Source organism: Haliaeetus albicilla, chromosome 15 (genome assembly GCF_947461875.1).
Source record: "Haliaeetus albicilla chromosome 15, bHalAlb1.1, whole genome shotgun sequence".
NCBI classification, from domain to species: domain Eukaryota; kingdom Metazoa; phylum Chordata; class Aves; order Accipitriformes; family Accipitridae; genus Haliaeetus; species Haliaeetus albicilla.
The window spans coordinates 469,576-494,943 of NC_091497.1; positions in this window are offsets into that span (position 1 = coordinate 469,576).

Genomic DNA, 25,368 nt, shown 5'->3' on the forward strand with positions numbered 1-25,368 from the left:
GACGGCAGCTCAGTCGGCTCCGAAAATATTTTAGACGGGAGCTCGGCCGGCTCCAAAAATATTTTCGATCAGAGGTCGGCCGGCACCGAAAATATTTTCAATGGGGGCTCGGCCGGCACCAAAAATATTTTCGACGGCATGTTGGCCGGTGCCAAAATATTTTTGACAGAGGCTCGGACAGCCCCGAAAATAGTTTCGACGGGACCTCGAACGGCGCCAAAAATATTTTCGACGGCGGCTCAGCCGGCTCCGAAAATATTTTCGACGGGAGCTCGGCCAGTGCCGAAAATATTTTCGATGGGAGCTCGGCCGGCACTGAAAATATTTTAGACGGGAGCTCACCCGGCACCGAAAATATTTTTAACGGGGGCTCGGACGGCCCCGAAAATATTTTAGACGGGAGCTCGACCGGTGCCGAAAATATTTTCGACGGTAGCTCAGCCGGCTCCGAAAATATTTTCGACGGGAGCTCGGCCGGCTCCGAAAATATTTTCGACGGGATCTCGGCCGGCACCGAAAATATTTTAGATGGAAGCTCGGCCGGCGTCAAAAATATTTTCGACGGGAGCTTGGACGGCCCCGAAAATATTTTCGACAGGACCTCGACCGGTGCCGAAAATATTTTCGATGGGAGCTCGGCCGGCACCGAAAATATTTTTGACGGGAGCTCGGCCGGCAGCGAAAATATTTTTAACGGGGGCTCGGACGGCCCCGAAAATATTTTCGACAGTACCTCGACCGGTGCCGAAAATATTTTCAACGGGGGCTCGGCTGGCACCAAAAATATTTTCGACGGCGTGTTGGCTGGTGCCAAAAATTTTTTCGACGGAGGCTCGGACGGCCCTGAAAATATTTTCGACAGGGTCTCGGCCGGCTCCGAAAATATTTTCGACGGGATCTCGGCCGGCACCGAAAATATTTTCGACGGAAGCTCGTCCGGCACTAAAAATATTTTTGACAGTACCTTGACCGGTGCGGAAAATATTTTCAACGGGATCTCGGCCGGCTACGAGAATATTTTCGATTGCAGCTCGGCCGGCACCGAAAATATTTTCAACGGGGGTTCGGCCGGCTCCAAAAATATTTTCGACAGGACCTCGACCGGTGCCGAAAATATTTTCGCAGGGAGCTCGGCCGGCACCGAAAATATTATAGACGGGAGCTCGGCCGGCACCGAAAATATTTTTAACGGGGGCTCGGACGGCCCCGAAAATATTTTCGACAGTACCTCGACCGGTGCCGAAAATATTTTCGACGGCAGCTCAGCCGGCTCCGAAAATATTTTAGACGGGAGCTCGGCCGGCTCCGAAAATATTTTCGATTGGAGCTCGGCCGGCACCGAAAATATTTTCAATGGGGGCTCGGCCGGCACCAAAAATATTTTCGACGGCGTGTTGGCCGGTGCCAAAATATTTTCGACAGAGGCTCGGACGGCCCCGAAAATATTTTCGACAGCAACTTGACCGGTGCGGAAAATATTTTCGATGGCGGCTCAGCCGGCTCCGAAAATATTTTCGACGGGAGCTCAGCCGGCACCAAAAATATTTTCGACGGTGTGTTGGCCGGTGCCAAAAATGTTTTCGACCGGGGCTCGGAGGGCCCCGAAAATATATTCGACGGGGTCTCGGCCGGCTCCGAAAATATTTTCGACAGAAGCTCGGCCGGCGTCGAAAATATTTTCGACAGGACCTCGACCGGTGCCGACAATATTTTCGACGGGAGCTCGGCCGGCAGCGAAAATATCTTTGACAGGATCTCAGCCGGCACCGAAAATATTTTCGACGGATGCTCGTCCGGCCCCGAAAATATTTTCGACAGGACCTCGACCGGTGCCGACAATATTTTCGACGGGAGCTCGGCCGGCAGCGAAAATATCTTCGACAGGATCTCGGCCGGCACCGAAAATATTTTCAACGGAAGCTCGTCCGGCCCCGAAAATATTTTCGACATGACCTCGACCGGTGCCGACAATATTTTTGACGGGAGCTCGGCCGGCAGCGAAAATATCTTCGAAAGGATCTCGGCCGGCACCGAAAATATTTTCGACGGAAGCTCGTCCGGCACCGTAAATATTTTTGACAGTACCTTGACCGGTGCGGAAAATATTTTCGACGGCGGCTCAGCCGGCTCCGAAAATATTTTCGATTGGAGCTCGGCCGGCACCGAAAATATTTTCGACAAGGTTCTGACCGGCACCGAAAATATTTTTGACGGGGGCTCGGCCGGCTCCGAAAATATTTTCGACGGGAGCTCGGCTGGCTCCTAAAATATTTTTGACTGGAGCTCGGCCGGCACGAAAAATATTCTCAACGGGGGCTCGGACGGCACCAAAAATATTTTCGACGGCATGTTGGCCGGTGCCAAAATGTTTTCGACGGAAGCTCGGCCGGCCCCAAAAATAGTTTCGACGGGACCTCGAACGGCGTCAAAAATATTTTCGACGGGAGCTCGGCCGGCGTCAAAAATATTTTCGACGGGAGCTCGGATGGCCCCGAAAATATTTTTGACGGGAGCTCGGTCGGCACCAAAAATATTTTCGACAAGGTGCCGGCCGGCACCGAAAATAGTTTCGACGGCGGCTCGGCCGGCTCCGACAATATTTTCGACGGGATCTCGGCCGGCACCGAAAATATTTTCGACGGGAGCTCGGCCGGCACCGAAAATATTTTAGATGGGATCTCGGCCGGCTCCGAAAATATTTTCGACGGGATCTCGGCCGGCACCGAAAATAATTTTGACGGAAGCTTGGCCAGCGTCAAAAATATTTTCGACGGGAGCTAGGACGGCCCCGAAAATATTTTTCTCAGTACCTCAACCGGTGGCGAAAATATTTTCGACGGCGGCTCAGCCGGCTCTGAAAATATTTTCGACGGGAGCTCGGCCGGCTCCGAAAATATTTTCGACACTACCTCGACTGGTGCCGAAAATATTTTCGACGGGAACTCGGCCGGCACCAAAAATATCTTCGACAGGATCTCGGCTGGCACCGAAAATATTTTCGACGGAAGCTCATCTGGCGTCAGAAATATTTTCGACGGGAGCTCGGACGGCCCCGAAAATATTTTCGACAGTACCTCGACAGGTGCCGAAAATATTTTCGACGAGACCGCGAACGGCGCTGAAAATATTTTAGACGGGAGCTCGGACGGCCCCGAAAATATTTTCGACGGGGTCTCGGCCGGCACCGAAAATATTTTCGATGGAGGCTCGGCCGGTGCCTAAAATATTTTCGAAGGCGGCTTGGCCGGCTCCAAAAATATTTTCGACGGGATCTCGGCCGGCAACGAAAATATTTTCGACGGCAGCTCAGCCGGCTCCGAAAATATTTTTGACGTGAGCTCGGCCGGCTCCTAAAATATTTTCGATGGGAGATCGGCTGGCACCGAAAATATTTTCAACGGGGGCTCGGCCGGCACCAAAAATATTTTCAACGGCATTTCGGCCGGTGCCAAAATGTTTTCGACAGACGCTCGGACGGCCCCGAGAATAGTTTCGACGGGACCGCGAACGGCGCCAAAAATATTTTCGGCGGCGTGTTGGCTGGTGCCAAAAATATTTTCGACGGGGGCCCAGCTGGCACCGAAAATACTTTCGACGGAGTCTCGGCTGGCATCCAAAATATTTTCGACGGAAGCTCGGCCGGCGTCAAAAATATTTTCGACGGGAGCTCGGCCGGCGCCGAAAGTATTTTGAATGGGAGCTCGGACGGCCCTGAAAATATTTTCGACAGGGTCTCAGCCGGCTCCGAAAATATTTTCGACGGGATCTCGGCCGGCACCGAAAATATTTTCGACGGAAGCTCGGCCGGCGTCAAAAATATTTTCGACGGGACTTCGGACGGCACCGAAAATAGTTTCGACAGTACTCGTCCGGTGCCGAAAATATTTTCGATGGGAGCTCGGCCGACACCGAAAATATTTTAGACGGGAGCTCGGCCGGCACCGAAAATATTTTTGACAGTACCTTGACAGGTGCGGAAAATATTTTCGACGGGAGCTCGGCCGGCACCGAAAATATTTTCGACAGGGTCTCGGCCGGCACCGAAAACATTTTCGACGGAAGCTCGGCCAGCGTCAAAAATATTTTCGACGGGAACTCGGACAGCCCCGAAAATATTTTCGACAGGACCTCGACCGGTGCCGAAAATATTTTCGATGGGAACTCGGCCGGCACCGAAAATATTTTAGACGGGAGCTCGGCCGGTGTCAAAAATATTTTCGACGGGAGCTCGGCCGACACCAAAAATATTTTCGACAAGGTTCTGACTGGCACCGAAAATATTTTCGACGGAGGCCCGGCCGGCACCGAAAATATTTTCGTCGGTGTCTCATCCGGCACCGAGAATATTTTCGATGGAGGCTCGGCCGGTGCCTAAAATATTTTCGACGGCGGCTCGGCCGGCTCCGAAAATATTTTTGATGGGATCTCGGCCGGCACCGAAAATATTTTCGACGGAAGCTCGTCCGGCGTCAGAAATATTTTCGACGGGAGCTGGGACGGCCCCGAAAATATTTTCAATGGAGGCTCGGCCGGTGCCTAAAATATTTTCGACGACGTCTCAGCCGGCTCTGAAAATATTTTCGATGGGATCACGGCCGGCACCGAAAATATTTTCGACGGGAGATCGGACGGCCCCAAAAATATTTTCGACAGTACCTCGACCGGTGCTGAAAATATTTTCGACGGGAGGTCGGCCGTCACCGAAACTATCTTTGACAGGATCTCGGCCGGCACCGAAAATATTTTCGACGTAAGCTCGTCCGGCGTCAGAAATATTTTCGACGGGAGCTCGGACGGCCCCGAAAATATTTTCGACAGTACCTCGACCGGTGCCGAAAATATTTTCGACGGGACCGCGAACGGCGCCGAAAATATTTTCGACGGCGGCTTGGCCGGTGCCAAAAATAGTTTCGACGGGGGCCCAGCTGGCACCGAAAATATTTTCGATGGAGGCTCGGCTGGCATCCAAAAGATTTTCGACAGGATCTCGGCCGGCACCGAAAATATTTTCGACGGGGTCTCGGCCGGCACCGAAAATATTTTCAACGGGATCTCAGCCAGCACCGAAAATATTTTCGACGGGAGCTCGGCCGGCTCCGAAAATATTTTCGACGGGAGCTCGGCCGGCTCCGAAAATATTTTCGATTGGAGCTCGGCCGGCACCGAAAATATTTTCAACGGCGTGTTGGCCGGTGCCAAAATGTTTTCGACGGAGGCTCTGAGGGCCCCGAAAATATATTCGACGGGAGCTCGGCCAGCACCAAAAATATATTCAACGGGATCTCGGACGGCACCGAAAATATTTTCGACAGGGTCTCGGCCGGCTCCGAAAATATTTTCGACGGGATCTCGGCCGGCACCGAAAATATTTTCGACAGTACCTCGTCCGGTGCCGAAAATATTTTCGAAGGGAGCTCGACCGGCACCGAAAATATTTTAGACGGGAGCTCGGCCGGAACCAAAAATATTTTTGACAGTACCTTGACCAGTGCGGAAAATATTTTGAACTGCGGCTCGGCCGACACCGAAAATATTTTCGACGGCAGCTCGGCCGGCTCCGAAAATATTTTCGATTGCAGCTCGGCCGGCACCGAAAATATTTTCAACGGAAGCTCGGCCGGCGTCAAAAATATTTTTGACGGGAGCTCGGACGGCCCCGAAAATAATTTCGACAGGACCTTGACCAGTGCCGAAAATATTTTCGAAGGGAGCTCGACTGGCACCGAAAATATTTTAGACGGGAGCTCGGCCGGAACTGAAAATATTTTTAACGGGGGCTCGGACGGCCCCGAAAATTTTGTCGACAGTACCTCGAACGGTGCCGAAAATATTTTCGACGGAAGCTCGGCCGGCACCGAAAATATTTTAGACAGGAGCTTGACCGGTGGCAAAAATATTTTCGACGGTAGCTCGGCCGGCTCCGAAAATATTTTCGATTGGAGCTCGGCCGGCACCGAAAGTATTTTCAACGGGGGCTCGGCCGGCACCAAATATATTTTCGACGGCGTGTTGGCCGGTGCCCAAATGTTTTCGACGGAGGCTCGGACGGCCCCGAAAATAGTTTCGACGGGACCTCGAACGGCACCGAAAATATTTTCGACGGGAGCTCGGACGGCCCCGAAAATATTTTCGACAGGGTCTCGGCCGGCTCCGAAAATATTTTCGACGGGATCTCGGCCGGCAGCGAAAATATTTTCGACGGAAGCTCGGCCGGCGTCAAAAATATTTTCGACGGGAGCTCGGATGGCCCCGAAAATATTTTCGACGGAAGCTCGGCCGGCGTCAAAAATATTTTCGATGGGAGCTCGGCCGGCACCGCAAATATTTTAGACGGGAGCTCGGCCGGCTCCGAAAATATTTTTGACAGTACCTTGACCGGTGCAGAAAATACTTTCGACGGCGGCTCAGCCGGCTCCGAAAATATTTTCGACGGGAGCTCGGCCGGCTCCGAAAATATTTTCAACAGGGGCTCGGCCGGCACCAAACATATTTTCGATGGCGTGTTGGCGGGTGCCAAAAATGTTTTTGACGGAGGCTCAGAGGGCCCCGAAAATATATTCGACGGGGTCTCGGCCGGCTCCGAAAATATTTTCAACGGGATCTCGGCCGGCACCGAAAATATTTTCGACGGAAGCTCGGCCGGCGATAAAAATATTTTTGACGGGATCTCGGACGGCCCCGAAAATATTTTCGACAGGACCTCGACCTGTGCCGAAAATATTTTCGATGGGAGCTCGGTCGGCACCGAAAATATTTTCGTAGGTGTCTCATCCGGCACCGAAAATATTTTCGATGGAGGCTCGGCCGGTGCCTAAAATATTTTCGACAGCAGCTCGGCCGGCTCCGAAAATATTTTCAACGGGATCTCGGCCGGCACCGAAAATATTTTCGACAGTACCTCGACCGGTGCCAAAAATATTTTCGACGGCGGCTCGGCCGGCACCGAAAATATTTTCGATTGGAGCTCGGCCGGCACCGAAAATATTTTGACAATACCTTGATCGGTGGCGAAAATATTTTCGACGGCAGCTCAGCCGGCTCCGAAAATATTTTCGACGGGAGCTAGGCCGGCACCGAAAATATTTTCGACAGTACCTCGTCCGGTGCCGAAAATATTTTCGAAGGGAGCTCAACCGGCACCGAAAATATTTTAGACGGGAGCTCGGCCGGAACCAAAAATATTTTTGACAGTACCTTGACCGGTGAGGAAAATATTTTGAACTGCGGCTCGGCCGACACCGAAAATATTTTCGACGGGAGCTCGGCGGGCACCGAAAATATTTTTGACAGTACCTTGACCGGTGGCGAAAATATTTTCGACGGGAGCTCGGCCGGCTCCGAAAATATTTTCGATTGGAGCTCGGCCGGCTCCGAAAATATTTTCGATTGCAGCTCGGCCGGCACCGAAAATATTTTCAACGGGGGCTCGGCCGGCGTCAAAAATATTTTTGACGGGAGCTCGGACGGCCCCGAAAATAATTTCGACAGGACCTTGACCAGTGCCGAAAATATTTTCGAAGGGAGCTCGACCGGCACCGAAAATATTTTAGACGGGAGTTCGGCCGGAACTGAAAATATTTTTAAAGGGGGCTCGGACGGCCCCGAAAATTTTTTCGACAGTACCTCGAACGGTGCCGAAAATATTTTCGACGGAAGCTCGGCCGGCACCGAAACTGTTTTAGACAGGAGCTTGGCCTGCACCGAAAATATTTTTTACAGTACCTTGACCGGTGGCAAAAATATTTTCGACGGGAGCTCGGCCGGCTCCGAAAATATTTTCGATTGGAGCTCGGCCGGCACCGAAAATATTTTCAACGGGGGCTCGGCCGGCACCAAAAATATTTTCGACGGCGTGTTGGCCGGTGCCCAAATGTTTTCGACGGAGGCTCGGACGGCCCCGAAAATAGTTTCGACGGAAGCTCGGCCGGCGTCAAAAATATTTTCGATGGGAGCTCGGCCGGCACAGAAAATATTTTAGACGGGAGCTCGGCCGGCACCGAAAATATTTTTGACAGTACCTTGACCGGTGCAGAAAATACTTTCGACGGCGGCTCAGCCGGCTCCGAAAATATTTTCGACGGGAGCTCGGCCGGCTCCGAAAATATTTTCAACGGGGGCTCGGCCGGCACCAAAAATATTTTCGATGGCGTGTTGGCGGGTGCCAAAAATGTTTTTGACGGAGGCTCAGAGGGCCCCGAAAATATTTTCGACGGGAACTCGGCCGGCACCAAAAATATCTTCGACAGGATCTCGGCTGGCACCGAAAATATTTTCGACGGAAGCTCGTCTGGCGTCAGAAATATTTTCAACGGGAGCTCGGACGGCCCCGAAAATATTTTCGACAGTACCTCGACCGGTGCCGAAAATATTTTAGACGGGAGCTCGGACGGCCCCGAAAATATTTTCGACGGGGTCTCGGCCGGCACCGAAAATATTTTCGACGGAAGCTTGGCCGGCGTCAAAAATATTTTCGACGGGAGCTCGGTCGGCCCCAAAAATATTTTCGACAAGCTTCTGACCGGCACCGAAAATATTTTCGTCGGTCTCTCATCCGGAACCGAAAATATTTTCGATGGAGGCTCGGCCGGTGCCTAAAATATTTTCGAAGGCGGCTTGGCCGGCTCCAAAAATATTTTCGACGGGATCTCGGCCAGCACCGAAAATATTTTCGACGGCAGCTCAGCCGGCTCCGAAAATATTTTTGACGTGAGCTCGGCCGGCTCCGAAAATATTTTCGATTGGAGATCGGCTGGCACCGAAAATATTTTCAACGGGGGCTCGGCCGGCACCAAAAATATTTTCAACGACATTTCGGCCGGTGCCAAAATGTTTTCGACGGAGGCTCGGACGGCCCCGAATATAGTTTCGATGGGACCTCGGCCGGCACCAAAAATAGTTTCGACGGAAGCTCCGCCGGCGTCAAAAATATTTTCGACGGGAGCTCGGACTGCCCCGAAAATATTTTCGACAGTACCTCGACCGGTGCCGAAAATATTTTCGACGGGAGCTTGGCCGGCACCGAAACTATCTTTGACAGGATCTCAAACGGCACCGAAAATATTTTCGACGTAAGCTCGTCCGGCGTCAGAAATATTTTCGACGGGAGCTCAGACGGCCCCGAAAATATTTTCGAAAGTACCTCGACCGGTGCCGAAAATATTTTCGACGGGACCGCGAACGGCGCCGAAAATATTTTCGACGGCGGCTTGGCCGGTGCCAAAAATAGTTTCGACGGGGGCCCACCTGGCACTGAAAATATTTTCGACGGAGGCTCGGCTGGCATCCAAAAGATTTTCGACAGGATCTCGGCCGGCACCGAAAATATTTTCGACGGGGTCTTGGCCGGCACCGAAAATATTTTCAACGGGATCTCAGCCGGCACCGAAAATATTTTCGACGGGAGCTCGGACGGCCCCGAAAATATTTTTGACAGTACCTTGACCGGTGGCGAAAATATTTTCGACGGCAGCTCAGCCGGCTCCGAAAATATTTTCGACGGGAGCTCGGCCGGCTCCGAAAATATTTTCGATTGGAGCTCGGCCGGCACCAAATATATTTTCAACGGGGGCTCGGCCGGCACCAAAAATATTTTCGACGGCGTGTTGGCCGGTGCCCAAATGTTTTCGACGGAGGCTCGGACGGCCCCGAAAATAGTTTCGACAGTACCTCGACCGGAGCCGAAAATATTTTCGACGGGAGCTCGGCCGGCCCCGAAAATATTTTCGATTGGAGCTCAGCCGGCACCAAAAATATTTTCAACGGCATTTCGGCCGATGCCAAAATGTTTTCGACGGAGGCTCGGACGGCCCCGAGAATAGTTTCGGCGTCGTGTTGGCTGGTGCCAAAAATATTTTCGACGGGATCTCGGCCGGCACTGAAAATATTTTCGACGGAGGCTCGGCTGGCATCCAAAATATTTTCGACGGAAGCTCGGCCGGCGTCAAAAATATTTTCGACGGGAGCTCGGACGGCCCCGAAAATATTTTCGACAGTACCTCGACCGGTGCCGAAAATATTTTCGACGGGAGCTCGGCCGGCAGCGAAAATATCTTCGACAGGATCTCGGCCGGCACCGAAAATATTTTCGACGGAAGCTCGTCCGGCACCGAAAATATTTTTGACAGTACCTCGACCGGTGCCGAAAATATTTTCGACAGCGGCTCAGCCGGCTCCGGAAAGATTTTCGACGGGAGCTCGGCCGGCCCCGAAAATATTTTCGATTGGAGCTCGGCCGGCAGCGAAAATATTTTCAACGGGGGATCGGCCGGCACCAAAAATATTTCCGACGGCGTGTTGGCCGGTTCCAAAAATGTTTTCGACGGAGGGTCAGAGGGCCCCGAAAATATATTCGACGGGGTCTCGGCCGGCTCCGAAAATATTTTCAACGGGATCTCGGCCGGCACCGAAAATATTTTCGACGGAAGCTCCGCCGGCGTCAAAAATATTTTCGACGGGAGCTCGGCCAGCCCCGAAAATATTTTTAAAAGGGGCTCGGCCGGCCCCGAAAATATTTTCGACAAGGTTCTGACCGGCACCAAAAATATTTTCGACGGGGTCTCGGCCGGCACCGAAAATATTTTCGTCGGTGTCTCATCCGGCACCGAAAATATTTTCGATGGAGGCTCGGCCGGTGCCTAAAATATTTTCGACGGCGGCTCGGCCGGCTCCGAAAATATTATCGATGGGATCTCGGCCGGCAGCTAAAATATTTTCGACGGAATCTCGACCGGTGCTGAAAATATTTTCGACGGGAGCTCGGCCGGCACCGAAAATATCTTCGACAGGATCTTGGCTGGCACCGAAAATATTTTCGACGGAAGCTCCGCCGGCGTCAAAAATATTTTCGACGGGAGCTCGGGCGGCCCCGAAAATATTTTCGACAGGGTCTCGGCCGGCTCCGAAAATATTTTCGACGGCATCTCAGCCGGCACCGAAAATATTTTCGACGGAAGCTCGGACGGCGTCAAAAATATTTTCGACGGGAGCTCGGATGGCCCTGAAAATATTTTCAACGGGAGCTCGGCCAGCACCAAAAATATTTTTGACAGTAACTTGACCGGTGGCGAAAATATTTTCGATGGGAGCTCGGCCGGCACCGAAAATATTTTTGACAGTACCTCGACCGGTGCGGAAAATATTTTCGACGGCGGCTCGGCCAGCTCCAAAAATATTTTCGACGGGAGCTCGGCCGGCACCGAAAATATTTTCAACGGCGTGTTGGCCGGTGCCAAAAATGTTTTTGACGGAGGCTCGGAGGGCCCGGAAAATACATTCGACGGGGTCTCGGCCGGCTCCGAAAATATTTTCGACGGGAGCTCGGCCGGCTCCGAAAATATTTTCGATTGGAGCTCGGCCGGCACCGAAAATATTTTCAACGGGGGCTCGGCTGGCACCAAAAATATTTTCGACGGCGTGTTGGCCGGTGCCAAAAATGTTTTCGACGGCAGCTCGGACGGCACCAAAAATATTTTCGACGGGGTCTCGGCCGGCACCGAAAATATTTTCGACGGAAGCTTGGCCGGCGTCAAAAATATTTTCGACGGGATCTCGGCCGGCCCCGAAAATACTTTCGACAAGGTCCTGACCGGCACCGAAAGTATTTTAGACGGGGGCCCGGCCGGCACCGAAAATATTTTCGTCAGTGTCTCATCCGGCACCGAAAATATTTTCGATGGAGGCTCAGCCGGTGCCTAAAATATTTTCGACGGCGGCTCGGCCGGCTCCGAAAATATTTTCGACGGGATCTCGGCCAGCACCGAAAATATTTTCAACGGAAGCTCCGCCGGAGTCAAAAATATTTTCAACGGCAGCTCGGACGGCCCTGAAAATATTTTCGACAGTACCTCGACCGGTGCCGAAAATATTTTCGACGTCGGCTCGGCCAGCACCGAAAATATCTTCGACAGGATCTCGTCCGGCACCAAAAATATTTTCGACGGAAGCTCGTCCGGCGTCAAAATATTTTCGACGGGAGCTCGGATGGCCCTGAAAATATTTTCAACGGGAGCTCGGCCAGCACCAAAAATATTTTTGACAGTAACTTGACCGGTGGCGAAAATATTTTCGATGGGAGCTCGGCCGGCACCGAAAATATTTTTGACAGTACCTCGACCGGTGCGGAAAATATTTTCGACGGCGGCTCGGCCAGCTCCAAAAATATTTTCGACGGGAGCTCGGCCGGCACCGAAAATATTTTCAACGGCGTGTTGGCCGGTGCCAAAAATGTTTTTGACGGAGGCTCGGAGGGCCCGGAAAATACATTCGACGGGGTCTCGGCCGGCTCCGAAAATATTTTCGACGGGATCTCGGCCGGCACCGAAAATATTTTCGACGGAAGCTCCGCCGGCGTCAAAAATATTTTCGACGGAAGCTCGGCCGGTGTCAGAAATATTTTCGACGGGAGCTCGGACGGTGCCGAAAATATTTTTGACAGTACCTCGACCGGTGCCGAAAATATTTTCGACGGGACCGCGAACGGCGCTGAAAATATTTTCGACGGCGGCTTGGCCGGTGCCAAAAATATTTTCGACGGGGGCCCAGCTGGCACCGAAAATATTTTTGACGGAGGTTCGGCTGGCATCCAAAATATTTTCGACGGAAGTTCGGCCGGCGTCAAAAATATTTTCGATGGGAGCTTGGACGGCCCTGAAAATATTTTCAACGGCAGCTCGGCCGGCACCAAAAATATTTTTGACAGTAACTTGACCGGTGGCGAAAATATTTTCGACGGCAGCTCAGCCGGCTCCGAAAATATTTTCGACGGGAGCTCGGCCGGCTCCGAAAATATTTTCGATTGGAGCTCGGCCGGCACCGAAAATATTTTCAACGGGGGCTCGGCTGGCACCAAAAATATTTTCGACGGCGTGTTGGCCGGTGCCAAAAATGTTTTCGACGGAGGCTCGGACGGTCCCGAAAATACTTTCGACGGGACCTCGAACGGCCCCGAAAATATTTTCGAGAGGACCTCGACCGGTGCCGAAAATATTTTCGAAGGGAGCTCGGCCGGCACCGAAGATATTTTAGACGGGAGCTCGGCCGGCACCGAAAATATTTTTAACGCGGGCTCGAATGGTCCCGAAAATATTTTCGACAGGACCTCGACCGGTGCGGAAAATATTTTCGACGGGAGCTCGGCCGGCTCCGAAAATATTTTCGACGGGGGCTCGGCTGGCACCAAAAATATTTTCGACGGCGTGTTGGCCGGTGCCAAAAATGTTTTCGACGGAGGCTCGGACGGCCCCGAAAATATTTTCGATGGGACCTCGGCCGGCTCCGAAAATATTTTCGACGGAAGCTTGGCTGGCGTCAAAAATATTTTCGACGGGAGCTCGGACGGCCCCGAAAATATTTTCGACAGTACCTCGACCGGTGCCAAAAATGTTTTCGACGGAGGCTCGGACGGCCCCGAAAATATTTTCGACGGGGTCTCGTCCGGCTCCGACAATATTTTCGACGGGACCTCGAACGGCGCCGAAAATGTTTTCGATGGGGGCTCGGCCGGCACCGAAAATATTTTCGACGGGGGCCCGCCTGGCACCGAAAATATTTTAGACGGGACTCAGCCGGCACCGAAAATATTTTCGACGGGATTTCGGCCGGCGTCGAAAATTTTTTCGATGGGGTCTCGGCCGGCGTCCAAAATATTTTCGACGGGAGCTCGGACGGCCCCGAGAATATTTTCGACGGGGTCTCGGCCGTCTCCGAAAATATTTTTGACGGGGTCTTGGCCGGCTCCAAAAATATTTTCGACGGGATCTCAGCCGACACCGAAAATATTTTCGACGGCGTGTTGGCCGGTGCCAAAAATGTTTTCGACGGAGGCTCGGACGGCACCGAAAATATTTTCGACGGGATCTCGGCCGGCACCGAAAATATTTTCGACGGAAGCTTGGCCGGCGTCAAAAATATTTTCGACGGGAGCTCGGACGGTCCTGAAAATATTTTCGACAAGGTTCTGACCGGCACCGAAAATATTTTCAACGGGGGCTCGGCCGGCACCGAAAATATTTTCGACGGCGTGTTGGCCGGTGCCAAAATGTTTTCGACGGAAGCTCGGCCGGCGTCAAAAATAGTTTCGACGGGACCTCGAACGGCGCCGAAAATATTTTCGACGGCAGCTCAGCTGGCTCCGAAAATAGTTTCGACGGCAGCTCGGCCGGCTCCGAAAATATTTTCGACGGGATCTCGGCCGGCACCGAAAATATCTTCGACAGGATCTCGGCCGGCTCCTAAAATATTTTCGACGGCGTGTTGGCCGGTGCCAAAATGTTTTCGACGGAGGCTCGGACGACCCCAAAAATAGTTTCGACAGGACCTCGAACGGCGCCGAAAATATTTTCGAAGGGATCTCGTACGGCCCCGAAAATATTTTCGACGGAAGCTCGGACGGCCCCGAAAATAGTTTCGACGGGACCTCGAACGGCGCCGAAAATATTTTCGACGGGAGCTCGGACGGCCCCGAAAATATTTTCGACAGGGTCTCGGCCGGCTCCGAAAATATTTTCGACGGGGTCTCGGCCGGCACCGAAAATATTTTCGACAGGGTCTCGGCCGGCACCGAAAATATTTTCGAATGAAGCTCGTCCGGTGTCAAAAATATTTTCGACGGGAGCTCGGACGGCCCCGAAAATATTTTTGACAGTACCTTGACCGGTGGCAAAAATATTTTCGACGGCAGCTCAGCCGGCTCCGAAAATATTTTTGACGGGATCTCGGTCGGCACCAAAAATATTTTCGACGGCAGCTCAGCCGGCTCCGAAAATATTTTTGACGGGATCTCGGCCGGCTCCGAAAATATTTTCGACGGGAGCTCGGCTGGCACCGAAAATATTTTCGATGGAAGCTCGGACGGCCCCGAAAATATTTTCGATTGGAGCTCGGCCGGCACCGAAAATATTTTCAACGGAGGCTCGGCCGGCACCAAAAATATTTTCGACGGCGTGTTGGCCGGTGCCCAAATGTTTTCGACGGAGGCTCGGACGGCCCCGAAAATAGTTTCGACGGAAGCTCGGCCGGCGTCAAAAATATTTTCGATGGGAGCTCGGCCGGCACAGAAAATATTTTAGACGGGAGCTCGGCCGGCACCGAAAATATTTTTGACAGTACCTTGACCGGTGCAGAAAATACTTTCGACGGCGGCTCAGCCGGCTCCGAAAATATTTTCGACGGGAGCTCGGCCGGCTCCGAAAATATTTTCAACGGGGGCTCGGCCGGCACCAAAAATATTTTCGATGGCGTGTTGGCGGGTGCCAAAAATGTTTTTGACGGAGGCTCAGAGGGCCCCGAAAATATTTTCGACGGGAACTCGGCCGGCACCAAAAATATCTTCGACAGGATCTCGGCTGGCACCGAAAATATTGTCGACGGAAGCTCGTCTGGCGTCAGAAATATTTTCAACGGGAGCTCGGACGGCCCCGAAAATATTTTCGACAGTACCTCGACCGGTGCCGAAAATATTTTAGACGGGAGCTCGGACGGCCCCGAAAATATTTTCGACGGGGTCTCGGCCGGCACCGAAAATATTTTCGACGGAAGCTTGGCCGGCGTCAAAAATATTTTCGACGGGATCTCGGCCGGCCCCGAAAATACTTTCGACAAGGTCCTGACCGGCACCGAAAGTATTTTAGACGGGGGCCCGGCCGGCACCGAAAATATTTTCGTCAGTGTCTCATCCGGCACCGAAAATATTTTCGATGGAGGCTCAGCCGGTGCCTAAAATATTTTCGACGGCGGCTCGGCCGGCTCCGAAAATATTTTCGACGGGATCTCGGCCAGCACCGAAAATATTTTCAACGGAAGCTCCGCCGGAGTCAAAAATATTTTCAACGGCAGCTCGGACGGCCCTGAAAATATTTTCGACAGTACCTCGACCGGTGCCGAAAATATTTTCGACGTCGGCTCGGCCAGCACCGAAAATATCTTCGACAGGATCTCGTCCGGCACCAAAAATATTTTCGACGGAAGCTCGTCCGGCGTCAAAATATTTTCGACGGGAGCTCGGATGGCCCTGAAAATATTTTCAACGGGAGCTCGGCCAGCACCAAAAATATTTTTGACAGTAACTTGACCGGTGGCGAAAATATTTTCGATGGGAGCTCGGCCGGCACCGAAAATATTTTTGACAGTACCTCGACCGGTGCGGAAAATATTTTCGACGGCGGCTCGGCCAGCTCCAAAAATATTTTCGACGGGAGCTCGGCCGGCACCGAAAATATTTTCAACGGCGTGTTGGCCGGTGCCAAAAATGTTTTTGACGGAGGCTCGGAGGGCCCGGAAAATACATTCGACGGGGTCTCGGCCGGCTCCGAAAATATTTTCGACGGGATCTCGGCCGGCACCGAAAATATTTTCGACGGAAGCTCCGCCGGCGTCAAAAATATTTTCGACGGAAGCTCGGCCGGTGTCAGAAATATTTTCGACGGGAGCTCGGACGGTGCCGAAAATATTTTTGACAGTACCTCGACCGGTGCCGAAAATATTTTCGACGGGACCGCGAACGGCGCTGAAAATATTTTCGACGGCGGCTTGGCCGGTGCCAAAAATATTTTCGACGGGGGCCCAGCTGGCACCGAAAATATTTTTGACGGAGGTTCGGCTGGCATCCAAAATATTTTCGACGGAAGTTCGGCCGGCGTCAAAAATATTTTCGATGGGAGCTTGGACGGCCCTGAAAATATTTTCAACGGCAGCTCGGCCGGCACCAAAAATATTTTTGACAGTAACTTGACCGGTGGCGAAAATATTTTCGACGGCAGCTCAGCCGGCTCCGAAAATATTTTCGACGGGAGCTCGGCCGGCTCCGAAAATATTTTCGATTGGAGCTCGGCCGGCACCGAAAATATTTTCAACGGGGGCTCGGCTGGCACCAAAAATATTTTCGACGGCGTGTTGGCCGGTGCCAAAAATGTTTTCGACGGAGGCTCGGACGGTCCCGAAAATACTTTCGACGGGACCTCGAACGGCCCCGAAAATATTTTCGAGAGGACCTCGACCGGTGCCGAAAATATTTTCGAAGGGAGCTCGGCCGGCACCGAAGATATTTTAGACGGGAGCTCGGCCGGCACCGAAAATATTTTTAACGCGGGCTCGAATGGTCCCGAAAATATTTTCGACAGGACCTCGACCGGTGCGGAAAATATTTTCGACGGGAGCTCGGCCGGCTCCGAAAATATTTTCGACGGGGGCTCGGCTGGCACCAAAAATATTTTCGACGGCGTGTTGGCCGGTGCCAAAAATGTTTTCGACGGAGGCTCGGACGGCCCCGAAAATATTTTCGATGGGACCTCGGCCGGCTCCGAAAATATTTTCGACGGAAGCTTGGCTGGCGTCAAAAATATTTTCGACGGGAGCTCGGACGGCCCCGAAAATATTTTCGACAGTACCTCGACCGGTGCCAAAAATGTTTTCGACGGAGGCTCGGACGGCCCCGAAAATATTTTCGACGGGGTCTCGTCCGGCTCCGACAATATTTTCGACGGGACCTCGAACGGCGCCGAAAATGTTTTCGATGGGGGCTCGGCCGGCACCGAAAATATTTTCGACGGGGGCCCGCCTGGCACCGAAAATATTTTAGACGGGACTCAGCCGGCACCGAAAATATTTTCGACGGGATTTCGGCCGGCGTCGAAAATTTTTTCGATGGGGTCTCGGCCGGCGTCCAAAATATTTTCGACGGGAGCTCGGACGGCCCCGAGAATATTTTCGACGGGGTCTCGGCCGTCTCCGAAAATATTTTTGACGGGGTCTTGGCCGGCTCCAAAAATATTTTCGACGGGATCTCAGCCGACACCGAAAATATTTTCGACGGCGTGTTGGCCGGTGCCAAAAATGTTTTCGACGGAGGCTCGGACGGCACCGAAAATATTTTCGACGGGATCTCGGCCGGCACCGAAAATATTTTCGACGGAAGCTTGGCCGGCGTCAAAAATATTTTCGACGGGAGCTCGGACGGTCCTGAAAATATTTTCGACAAGGTTCTGACCGGCACCGAAAATATTTTCAACGGGGGCTCGGCCGGCACCGAAAATATTTTCGACGGCGTGTTGGCCGGTGCCAAAATGTTTTCGACGGAAGCTCGGCCGGCGTCAAAAATAGTTTCGACGGGACCTCGAACGGCGCCGAAAATATTTTCGACGGCAGCTCAGCTGGCTCCGAAAATAGTTTCGACGGCAGCTCGGCCGGCTCCGAAAATATTTTCGACGGGATCTCGGCCGGCACCGAAAATATCTTCGACAGGATCTCGGCCGGCTCCTAAAATATTTTCGACGGCGTGTTGGCCGGTGCCAAAATGTTTTCGACGGAGGCTCGGACGACCCCAAAAATAGTTTCGACGGGACCTCGAACGGCGCCGAAAATATTTTCGAAGGGATCTCGTACGGCCCCGAAAATATTTTCGACGGAAGCTCGGACGGCCCCGAAAATAGTTTCGACGGGACCTCGAACGGCGCCGAAAATATTTTCGACGGGAGCTCGGACGGCCCCGAAAATATTTTCGACAGGGTCTCGGCCGGCTCCGAAAATATTTTCGACGGGGTCTCGGCCGGCACCGAAAATATTTTCGACAGGGTCTCGGCCGGCACCGAAAATATTTTCGAATGAAGCTCGTCCGGTGTCAAAAATATTTTCGACGGGAGCTCGGACGGCCCCGAAAATATTTTTGACAGTACCTTGACCGGTGGCAAAAATATTTTCGACGGCAGCTCAGCCGGCTCCGAAAATATTTTTGACGGGATCTCGGTCGGCACCAAAAATATTTTCGACGGCAGCTCAGCCGGCTCCGAAAATATTTTTGACGGGATCTCGGCCGGCTCCGAAAATATTTTCGACGGGAGCTCGGCTGGCACCGAAAATATTTTCGATGGAAGCTCGGACGGCCCCGAAAATATTTTCGATTGGAGCTCGGCCGGCACCGAAAATATTTTCAACGGGGGCTCGGCCGGCACCAAAAATATTTTCGACGGCGTGTTGGCCGGTGCCCAAATGTTTTCGACGGAGGCTCGGACGGCCCCGAAAATAGTTTCGACGGAAGCTCGGCCGGCGTCAAAAATATTTTCGATGGGAGCTCGGCCGGCACAGAAAATATTTTAGACGGGAGCTCGGCCGGCACCGAAAATATTTTTGACAGTACCTTGACCGGTGCAGAAAATACTTTCGACGGCGGCTCAGCCGGCTCCGAAAATATTTTCGACGGGAGCTCGGCCGGCTCCGAAAATATTTTCAACGGGGGCTCGGCCGGCACCAAAAATATTTTCGATGGCGTGTTGGCGGGTGCCAAAAATGTTTTTGACGGAGGCTCAGAGGGCCCCGAAAATATTTTCGACGGGAACTCGGCCGGCACCAAAAATATCTTCGACAGGATCTCGGCTGGCACCGAAAATATTGTCGACGGAAGCTCGTCTGGCGTCAGAAATATTTTCAACGGGAGCTCGGACGGCCCCGAAAATATTTTCGACAGTACCTCGACCGGTGCCGAAAATATTTTAGACGGGAGCTCGGACGGCCCCGAAAATATTTTCGACGGGGTCTCGGCCGGCACCGAAAATATTTTCGACGGAAGCTTGGCCGGCGTCAAAAATATTTTCGACGGGAGCTCGGTCGGCCCCAAAAATATTTTCGACAAGCTTCTGACCGGCACCGAAAATATTTTCGTCGGTCTCTCATCCGGAACCGAAAATATTTTCGATGGAGGCTCGGCCGGTGCCTAAAATATTTTCGAAGGCGGCTTGGCCGGCTCCAAAAATATTTTCGACGGGATCTCGGCCGGCACCGAAAATATTTTCGACGGCAGCTCAGCCGGCTCCGAAAATATTTTTGACGTGAGCTCGGCCGGCTCCGAAAATATTTTCGATTGGAGATCGGCTGGCACCGAAAATATTTTCAACGGGGGCTCGGCCGGCACCAAAAATATTTTCAACGACATTTCGGCCGGTGCCAAAATGTTTTCGACGGAGGCTCGGACGGCCCCGAATATAGTTTCGATGGGACCTCGGCCGGCACCAAAAATAGTTTCGACGGAAGCTCCGCCGGCGTCAAAAATATTTTCGACGGGAGCTCGGACTGCCCCGAAAATATTTTCGACAGTACCTCGACCGGTGCCGAAAATATTTTCGACGGGAGCTTGGCCGGCACCGAAACTATCTTTGACAGGATCTCAAACGGCACCGAAAATATTTTCGACGTAAGCTCGTCCGGCGTCAGAAATATTTTCGACGGGAGCTCAGACGGCCCCGAAAATATTTTCGAAAGTACCTCGACCGGTGCCGAAAATATTTTCGACGGGACCGCGAACGGCGCCGAAAATATTTTCGACGGCGGCTTGGCCGGTGCCAAAAATAGTTTCGACGGGGGCCCACGTGGCACTGAAAATATTTTCGACGGAGGCTCGGCTGGCATCCAAAAGATTTTCGACAGGATCTCGGCCGGCACCGAAAATATTTTCGACGGGGTCTTGGCCGGCACCGAAAATATTTTCAACGGGATCTCAGCCGGCACCGAAAATATTTTCGACGGGAGCTCGGACGGCCCCGAAAATATTTTTGACAGTACCTTGACCGGTGGCGAAAATATTTTCGACGGCAGCTCAGCCGGCTCCGAAAATATTTTCGACGGGAGCTCGGCCGGCTCCGAAAATATTTTCGATTGGAGCTCGGCCGGCACCAAATATATTTTCAACGGGGGCTCGGCCGGCACCAAAAATATTTTCGACGGCGTGTTGGCCGGTGCCCAAATGTTTTCGACGGAGGCTCGGACGGCCCCGAAAATAGTTTCGACGGGACCTCGAACGGCACCGAAAATATTTTCGACGGAAGCTCGGCCGGCGTCAAAAATATTTTCGACGGGAGCTCGGCCGGCACCAAAAATATTTTCGATGGCGTGTTGGCGGGTGCCAAAAATGTTTTTGACGGAGGCTCAGAGGGCCCCGAAAATATATTCGACGGGGTCTCGGCCGGCTCCGAAAATATTTTCCACGGGAGCTCGGCCGGCGATAAAAATATTTTTGACGGGACCTCGGACGGCCCCGAAAATATTTTCGACAGGACCTCGACCGGTGCCGAAAATATTTTCGATGGGAGCTCGGCCGGCACCGAAAATATTTTAGACGGGAGCTCGGCCGTCACCGAAAATACTTTTAACGGGGTCTCGGACGGCCCCGAAAATATTTTCAACGGAAGCTCCGCCGGCGTCAAAAATATTTTCGACGGGAGCTCGGATGGCCCCGAAAATATTTTCGACTGTACCTCGACCGGTGCCAAAAATATTTTCGACGGCGGCTCGGCCGGCACTGAAAATATTTTAGACGGGAGCTCGGACGGCACCGAAAATATTTTGACAATACCTTGACCGGTGGCGAAAATATTTTCGACGGCAGCTCAGCCGGCTCCGAAAATATTTTCGATGGGAGCTCGGCCGGCTCCGAAAATATTTTTGACGGGAGCTCGGCCGGCCCCGAAAATATTTTCAACGGGGGCTCGGCCGGCACCGAAAATATTTTCAACGGCATGTTGGCCGGTGCCAAAATGTTTTCGACGGAGGCTCGGATGGCCCCGAAAATATTTTCGACAGTACCTCGACCGGAGCCGAAAATATTTTCGACGGGAGCTCGGACGGCCCCGAAAATATTTTCGATTGGAGCTCAGCCGGCACCAAAAATATTTTCAACGGCATTTCGGCCGATGCCAAAATGTTTTCGACGGAGGCTCGGACGGCCCCGAGAATAGTTTCGGCGTCGTGTTGGCTGGTGCCAAAAATATTTTCGACGGGATCTCGGCCGGCACTGAAAATATTTTCGACGGAGGCTCGGCTGGCATCCAAAATATTTTCGACGGAAGCTCGGCCGGCGTCAAAAATATTTTCGACGGGAGCTCGGACGGCCCCGAAAATATTTTCGACAGTACCTCGACCGGTGCCGAAAATATTTTCGACGGGAGCTCGGCCGGCAGCGAAAATATCTTCGACAGGATCTCGGCCGGCACCGAAAATATTTTCGACGGAAGCTCGTCCGGCACCGAAAATATTTTTGACAGTACCTCGACCGGTGCCGAAAATATTTTCGACAGCGGCTCAGCCGGCTCCGGAAAGATTTTCGACGGGAGCTCGGCCGGCCCCGAAAATATTTTCGATTGGAGCTCGGCCGGCAGCGAAAATATTTTCAACGGGGGATCGGCCGGCACCAAAAATATTTCCGACGGCGTGTTGGCCGGTTCCAAAAATGTTTTCGACGGAGGGTCAGAGGGCCCCGAAAATATATTCGACGGGGTCTCGGCCGGCTCCGAAAATATTTTCAACGGGATCTCGGCCGGCACCGAAAATATTTTCGACGGAAGCTCCGCCGGCGTCAAAAATATTTTCGACGGGAGCTCGGCCAGCCCCGAAAATATTTTTAAAAGGGTCTCGGCCGGCCCCGAAAATATTTTCGACAAGGTTCTGACCGGCACCAAAAATATTTTCGACGGGGTCTCGGCCGGCACCGAAAATATTTTCGTCGGTGTCTCATCCGGCACCGAAAATATTTTCGATGGAGGCTCGGCCGGTGCCTAAAATATTTTCGACGGCGGCTCGGCCGGCTCCGAAAATATTATCGATGGGATCTCGGCCGGCAGCTAAAATATTTTCGACGGAATCTCGACCGGTGCTGAAAATATTTTCGACGGGAGCTCGGCCGGCACCGAAAATATCTTCGACAGGATCTTGGCTGGCACCGAAAATATTTTCGACGGAAGCTCCGCCGGCGTCAAAAATATTTTCGACGGGAGCTCGGGCGGCCCCGAAAATATTTTCGACAGGGTCTCGGCCGGCTCCGAAAATATTTTCGACGGCATCTCAGCCGGCACCGAAAATATTTTCGACGGAAGCTCGGACGGCGTCAAAAATATTTTCGACGGGAGCTCGGATGGCCCTGAAAATATTTTCAACGGGAGCTCGGCCAGCACCAAAAATATTTTTGACAGTAACTTGACCGGTGGCGAAAATATTTTCGATGGGAGCTCGGCCGGCACCGAAAATATTTTTGACAGTACCTCGACCGGTGCGGAAAATATTTTCGACGGCGGCTCGGCCAGCTCCAAAAATATTTTCGACGGGAGCTCGGCCGGCACCGAAAATATTTTCAACGGCGTGTTGGCCGGTGCCAAAAATGTTTTTGACGGAGGCTCGGAGGGCCCGGAAAATACATTCGACGGGGTCTCGGCCGGCTCCGAAAATATTTTCGACGGGAGCTCGGCCGGCTCCGAAAATATTTTCGATTGGAGCTCGGCCGGCACCGAAAATATTTTCAACGGGGGCTCGGCTGGCACCAAAAATATTTTCGACGGCGTGTTGGCCGGTGCCAAAAATGTTTTCGACGGCAGCTCGGACGGCACCAAAAATATTTTCGACGGGGTCTCGGCCGGCACCGAAAATATTTTCGACGGAAGCTTGGCCGGCGTCAAAAATATTTTCGACGGGATCTCGGCCGGCCCCGAAAATACTTTCGACAAGGTCCTGACCGGCACCGAAAGTATTTTAGACGGGGGCCCGGCCGGCACCGAAAATATTTTCGTCAGTGTCTCATCCGGCACCGAAAATATTTTCGATGGAGGCTCAGCCGGTGCCTAAAATATTTTCGACGGCGGCTCGGCCGGCTCCGAAAATATTTTCGACGGGATCTCGGCCAGCACCGAAAATATTTTCAACGGAAGCTCCGCCGGAGTCAAAAATATTTTCAACGGCAGCTCGGACGGCCCTGAAAATATTTTCGACAGTACCTCGACCGGTGCCGAAAATATTTTCGACGTCGGCTCGGCCAGCACCGAAAATATCTTCGACAGGATCTCGTCCGGCACCAAAAATATTTTCGACGGAAGCTCGTCCGGCGTCAAAATATTTTCGACGGGAGCTCGGATGGCCCTGAAAATATTTTCAACGGGAGCTCGGCCAGCACCAAAAATATTTTTGACAGTAACTTGACCGGTGGCGAAAATATTTTCGATGGGAGCTCGGCCGGCACCGAAAATATTTTTGACAGTACCTCGACCGGTGCGGAAAATATTTTCGACGGCGGCTCGGCCAGCTCCAAAAATATTTTCGACGGGAGCTCGGCCGGCACCGAAAATATTTTCAACGGCGTGTTGGCCGGTGCCAAAAATGTTTTTGACGGAGGCTCGGAGGGCCCGGAAAATACATTCGACGGGGTCTCGGCCGGCTCCGAAAATATTTTCGACGGGATCTCGGCCGGCACCGAAAATATTTTCGACGGAAGCTCCGCCGGCGTCAAAAATATTTTCGACGGAAGCTCGGCCGGTGTCAGAAATATTTTCGACGGGAGCTCGGACGGTGCCGAAAATATTTTTGACAGTACCTCGACCGGTGCCGAAAATATTTTCGACGGGACCGCGAACGGCGCTGAAAATATTTTCGACGGCGGCTTGGCCGGTGCCAAAAATATTTTCGACGGGGGCCCAGCTGGCACCGAAAATATTTTTGACGGAGGTTCGGCTGGCATCCAAAATATTTTCGACGGAAGTTCGGCCGGCGTCAAAAATATTTTCGATGGGAGCTTGGACGGCCCTGAAAATATTTTCAACGGCAGCTCGGCCGGCACCAAAAATATTTTTGACAGTAACTTGACCGGTGGCGAAAATATTTTCGACGGCAGCTCAGCCGGCTCCGAAAATATTTTCGACGGGAGCTCGGCCGGCTCCGAAAATATTTTCGATTGGAGCTCGGCCGGCACCGAAAATATTTTCAACGGGGGCTCGGCTGGCACCAAAAATATTTTCGACGGCGTGTTGGCCGGTGCCAAAAATGTTTTCGACGGAGGCTCGGACGGTCCCGAAAATACTTTCGACGGGACCTCGAACGGCCCCGAAAATATTTTCGAGAGGACCTCGACCGGTGCCGAAAATATTTTCGAAGGGAGCTCGGCCGGCACCGAAGATATTTTAGACGGGAGCTCGGCCGGCACCGAAAATATTTTTAACGCGGGCTCGAATGGTCCCGAAAATATTTTCGACAGGACCTCGACCGGTGCGGAAAATATTTTCGACGGGAGCTCGGCCGGCTCCGAAAATATTTTCGACGGGGGCTCGGCTGGCACCAAAAATATTTTCGACGGCGTGTTGGCCGGTGCCAAAAATGTTTTCGACGGAGGCTCGGACGGCCCCGAAAATATTTTCGATGGGACCTCGGCCGGCTCCGAAAATATTTTCGACGGAAGCTTGGCTGGCGTCAAAAATATTTTCGACGGGAGCTCGGACGGCCCCGAAAATATTTTCGACAGTACCTCGACCGGTGCCAAAAATGTTTTCGACGGAGGCTCGGACGGCCCCGAAAATATTTTCGACGGGGTCTCGTCCGACTCCGACAATATTTTCGACGGGACCTCGAACGGCG